The sequence below is a fragment of the Bos javanicus genome, chromosome 10 (assembly GCF_032452875.1).
Source record: "Bos javanicus breed banteng chromosome 10, ARS-OSU_banteng_1.0, whole genome shotgun sequence".
In the NCBI taxonomy this organism is placed as follows: domain Eukaryota; kingdom Metazoa; phylum Chordata; class Mammalia; order Artiodactyla; family Bovidae; genus Bos; species Bos javanicus.
The window spans coordinates 78,686,926-78,692,925 of record NC_083877.1 but is presented as its reverse complement, the minus strand read 5'-3'; positions in this window follow the sequence as shown (position 1 = coordinate 78,692,925).

Below are 6,000 nucleotides of genomic sequence, written 5' to 3'. Positions count from 1 at the left end.
TATAAAATATACCCAGAAGGACAAGCTCTTCTTATAGTAGAATTAGGGTAATTGAGATTTTGTGATGCAAAATTGCACACAAATGTAAATTTATGTTTTTTTAAAAAATATTTTATTTCACGGGGTCTTAGTTTCAGTCCAAGGGATCTTCGATTTTTGTTGCAGTGTGGGAACTCTTGGTTGTGGTGTGTGAGATCTAGTTTCCTGATCATGAATGGAACCGGAGCCCCCTGCATTGGTAACTCGGAGTCTTAGCCATTGGACCACCAGGGAAGTCCCCTAATGCCCGTTGCTGAGGGTTAAGAAAGCAGGAGCTCCACTCAGCTGGGTGGCTCTGGATGGGGGTCTCCAGAAGATGTCATCTGGGCCTGTAGTCATCTGAAGTGAGTTGGACAGGAGGAAGTGCTTTCAGGAATATTCCTCAGGTAGCTATCAGCTAGGGGCCTCAGTTTCTGGCCATGTGGACTTTTCCTTAGGACATGACAGCTGACCTCTCCCAGAATAAGCAATCCAAGAGAGGAACAACCAACATAGAAACTGCAGGGCCTTTTTAATGACCTAGCCTTCAAAACCACACCACCCCCAGTACACTTTATCCACTGAAGCAAACCAGTAAGTGCCACCTACATCCAAGGCAAGGGCCCCAAAGGCACATTTCTTGAAGGGAGGAGCATCAGGTATCTGTGGACATATTTTTAAAACCACCAGGTAATCTAGCATGTTATAAGTACTTTCAGTTCAGTTCAGTTCAGTTCAGTCACTCAGTCGTGTCCAACTCTTTGCAACCCCATGAATTGCAGCATGCCAGGCCTCGCTGTCCATCACCAACTTCTGGAGTTCACTCAGACTCATGTCCATCAAGTCAGTGATGCCATCCAGCCATCTCATCCTCTGTCGTCCCCTTCTCCTCCTGCCCCCAATCCCTCTCAGCATCAGAGTCTTTTCCAATGAGTCAACTCTTCACATGAGGTAGCCAAAGTACTGGAGTTTCAGCCTTAGCATCATTCCTTCCAAAGAAATCCCAGGGCTGATCTCCTTCAGAATGGACTGGTTGGATCTCCTTGCAGTCCAAGGGACTCTCAAGAGTCTTCTCCAACACCACAGTTCAAAAGCATCAATTCTTTAGTGCTCAGCTTTCTTCACTGTCCAACTCTCATATCCATACATGACCACTGGAAAAATATATAGAGTACATCATGCGAAATGCCAGGCTGGATGAAGCACAAACTGAAATCAAGATTGTCAGGAGAAATATCAATAACCTCAGATATGCAGATGATACCACCTTTATGGCAGAAAGCAAAGAGGAACTTAAGAGTCTCTTGAAAGTGAAAGAGGAGTGTGAACAAGCTGGCTTGAAACTCAACATTCAAAAAATGAAGATCATGGCATTCAGTCCCATTACTTCATGGCAAATAGATGGGGAAACAATGGAAACAGTGACACACATTATTTTCTTGGGCTCCAAAATCACTGCAGATGGAGACTGCAGCCATGAAATTAAAAGACGCTTGCTCCTTGGAAGAAAAGTTATGATCAACCTAGACAACATATTAAAAAGCAGAGACATCACTTTGCCGACAAAGGTCCATCTAGTCAAAGCTATGGTTTTTCCAGTAGTCATGTATGGATGTGAGAGTTGGACCATAAAGAAGGCTGAGAACTGAAAATTGATGCTTTTGAACTGTGGTGTTGCAGAAGACTCTTGAGAGTCCCTTGGACTGCAAGGATATCAAACCAGTCAATCCTAAAGGAAATCAGTCCTGAATGTTCATTGCAAGGACTGATGCTGAAGCTGAAACTCCAATACTTTGGCTACCTGATGCAAAGGACTGATTCATTAGAAAAGACCATGATGCTTGCAAAGATTGAAGGCAGGAGGAAAAGGGGACAACAGAGGATGAGACAGTTGGATGGCATCACCGACTTGATGGACATGAGTCTGAGCAAGCTCCAGGGGTTGGTGATGGACAGGGAAGCTTGGCATGCTACAGTCCATGGGGTCACAAAGAGTGGGACACAATTGAGCGACTGAACTGAACTGCTGCTGCTGCTAAGTCACTTCAGTCGTGTCTGACTCTGTGGGACCCCATAGACGGCAGCCCACCAGGCTCCCCGTCCTTGGGATTCTCCAGGCAAGAACACTGGAGTGGGTTTCCATTTCCTTCTCCAATGCATGAAAGTGAAAAGTGAAAGGGAAGTCGCTCAGTCATGTCCAACTCTTAGTGGACCCATGGACTACAGCCTACCAGGCTCCTCCGTCCATGGGATTCTCCAGGCAAGAGTACTGGAGTGGGGTGCCATTGAACTGAACTGAGATAAAATCAAATGATGTTTAAAGCATTATCGCAATCTGTTGCGATTCACCCTAACAATAGCTGTATCACTCTTTCCCAAACCCACCCAGGACCTGCCCTAGTCCTTGCAGAAAACCCTTATTTTCTTTTTTATGAGCATAAGAAATGCCGTACTTCCACAGCAGGGCTGCTTTCTACAGAGAGCAAAACACTTTAGCTATGGCACTTTGTCAAAAGGTGTGGACAGTTCAAATAAATTCATACTCTAAAATTCTATAAAGTCTCCCTTGTCTTCAGACTTAGCCTTAGTGAACTTTACTAGATTCCTGCGGCATGAGTCTTCCCTTTCAGAAGTCGTGCTGCTTTTGCCCTAGTAAGATGCCTTTACTTAGGTGTTCAGTGATCCACAGAGAATTCCTGCCCTGCAAACTCTAGACCTGTATTTAAAGATACAGTGAGTGACTGTAAGTTGCTCAGTCATGTCCAACTCTTTGTGACCCCATGGACTATACAGTCCATGGAATTCTCCAGGCCAGAATACTGGAGTGGACAGCCTTTCCCTTTGCCAGGGAATCTTCCCAACCCAGGGATCAAACCCAGGTCTCCTTCATGGCAGGCAGATTCTTTACCAACTGAGCTATGATACAAGGATCTCTCAAATAACAGACAAGTTATAGTTATGGTGAGGTTATAAATCAGTTCCAAAAGCCATAAAATCTTATTTCATCTAAAAATTGCTCCTACAAAACTTCACCAGTGCACCAGAAAATGTGTTTTCCAGGTAAAATGTATGACTGTGGAAATTGCTTCCTGTAGCCCTCATGCTAGTTGTCCAGCCAGAATATCTGGGATTCCTCTACTTTATCCTGGTCCCATGAAGTGGTACCAGTAGCATTCCCAGTAGCCAGAAAGGTAATAGCCATCTCTGTTGCTCAGAGTCCTGTGGTGATAACAGTGACAGAGGACAAGGGTACACTTCTGATGCCTCAGTCTATTTATGTCTAAAGGCCCTTCTAATAAATATTATTGGAGAAGGCAATGGCACATCACTCCAGTACTCTTGCCTGGAAAACCCCATGGATGGAGGAGCCTGGTGGGCTGCAGTCCATGGGGTTATGAAGAGTCAGACACGACGGAGTGAATTCACTTTCACTTTTCACTTTCATGCATTGGAGAAGGAAATGGCAACCCACTCCAGTGTTCTTGCCTGGAGAATCCCAGGGATGGGGGAGCCTGGTGGGCTGCCATCTATGGGTCTGCACAGAGTCGGACACGACTGAAGCGACTTAGCAGCAGCAAGGACTGACCTTCATATCTAAATTATGGAGATCATCTGCTGTCTAGAGAGGTAACACGGTACTCAAATCAGCCATGTAATTAGCTTTTAGGTCTTTAGTTGAATTTTCCTTAAATATTGACATTAACAGACAATTCCACCTAACTTGACAACCAGATATGCTCAAGATTAATACCTGGTATTTATATGTACCACTTATTTATCCTTTCACATAGAACATTACCTTCATTTTATTGAAAGATTTCCAAAGTATAGTTTAAAACATTTTTGTATTAAAGTATAATGGATCATGAAAATATTTTTTCTTATAATAGACATTGTCTTAAAAGTTTTGTTCTAAGGCTATGCTGACCATATTGGATAGCACAGATATTGAGCTTTTCATAATCATAGAAATTCTACTGGACAGTGCTGTACTGAGGAATCAATGTGTTATCAGATGAACTATTTTTATAGATGTGGAAAATAAGATAAAGGAGTACTAGTACAAAATTCCAAAATCTTAGGTAAATGTTATAAACCTGTCTTATGTGTTACATAGTAAAGAATGAGTATTGCAGAAGTTGAAACAACTCAATTATGGAATATTTATGAATTTTTCTCTGACCAAAAATCTATTTTTAAGAAAAAAATTCAGTACATTATTAAGAGCAATCAAGTTTGGGTGTGTGTGTGTGTAAACCTGATAAAAATTTGCAACTTCAGGATGAACTTCCTAGGGTTTCTTTTTGCTATAAAAATATAGTACTGCTTTAAAAAATCATTTTGTTGAGGTATAATTTATATGCAATAAAATGCATCCACTTTAAAGTAGTAAGTTAGGTAAATGCATATACCAATGTAACTATTAATACCACCCCAGTTAAGATATACAACTTCTTTTCACCTCAGAGTTTCCTTTACCACCTTACTGTCAATATCCTGTAGCCCACCTCCACTCCATGAAATTGCTAATTTGTCTTTGTAAATTGATTTTTTCTTGTTTCAGAATCAATTTACAAAGACAAATTAGTAATTTCATGGAGTGGAGGTGGGCTACAGGATATTGACAGCAAGGTGGTAAAGGAAACTCTGGAAGAAACACAAGTTGGAATCAAGATTGCCGGGAGAAATATCAATAACCATAGATATGCAGATGACACCACCCTTATGGCAGAAAGTGAGGAAGAACTAAAGAGCCTCTTGATGAAAGTGAAAGTGGAGAGTGAAAAGTTGGCTTAAAGCTTAACATTCAGAAAACGAAGATCATGGCATCCGGTCCCATTACTTCATGGGAAATAGATGGGGGAATAGTGGAAACAATGTCAGACTTTTATTTTTTTGGGCTCCAAAATCACTGAAGATGGTGACTGCAGGTATGAAATTAAAGGACGCTTACTCCTTGGAAGGAAGGTTATGACCAACCTAGATAGCATATTCAAAAGCAGAGACATTACTTTGCCAACAAAGGTCCATCTAGTCAAGGCTATGGTTTTTCCTGTGGTCATGTATGGATGTGAGAGTTGGACTGTGAAGAAGGCTGAGCGCCGAAAAATTGATGCTTTTGAACTGTGGTGTTGGAGAAGACTCTTGAGAGTCCCTTGGACTGCAAGGAGATCTAATCAGTCCATTCTGAAGGAGATCAGCCCTGGGATTTCCTTGGAAGGAATGATGCTAAAGCTGAAACTCCAGTAATTTGGTCACCTCATGTGAAGAGTTGACTCATTGGAAAAGACTCTGATGCTGGGAGGGATTGGGGGCAGGAGGAGAAGGGGATGACAGAGGATGAGATGGCTGGATGGCATCACGGACTCGATGGACATGAGTCTGAGTGAACTCAGGGAGTTGGTGATGGACAAGGAGGCCTGGCGTGCTGCAATTCATGGGGTTGCGGAGAGTTGGACACGACTGAGCCACTGAACTGAACTGAACAGTGAATATTCTATTCAACTGAATCATATAGTATGTATTCTTTTTTTTCCCCTTCCTTTTGGCTGTGTTGCAGGAGTATGTAGGATCTTAGTTCCCTGATCAGGGATTGAACTCCCCCTTCATTGGAAGCTCAGAGTCTTAACCACTGAACTGCCAGGAAAGTCCTTCATATGTATGTTCTTTTTGTATCTGACTTCGTTGTCGCATGTTTTTGTTGTTGTTATGAGGTAGTATCACTCTATGAATATACCACAGTTCGTTGAACCATTTATCTGTTGGCAGGTATTTGGTTTGTTTTCAGATTTTGGTTATTATGAGCAAAACTCCTTTGAATATTTGTGTACAAGTCTTGTTTTGAACATATGTCTTGTGAACATGTTTTTATTTTTCTTGAGTAAATACCTAGAGTAGGATCATTTGGTCATCTGATAACAATGTCTTAACTTCATAAGGTATTTCCTGTTTTCCAATGTGGTTGTGCAGGGGCCATGATGT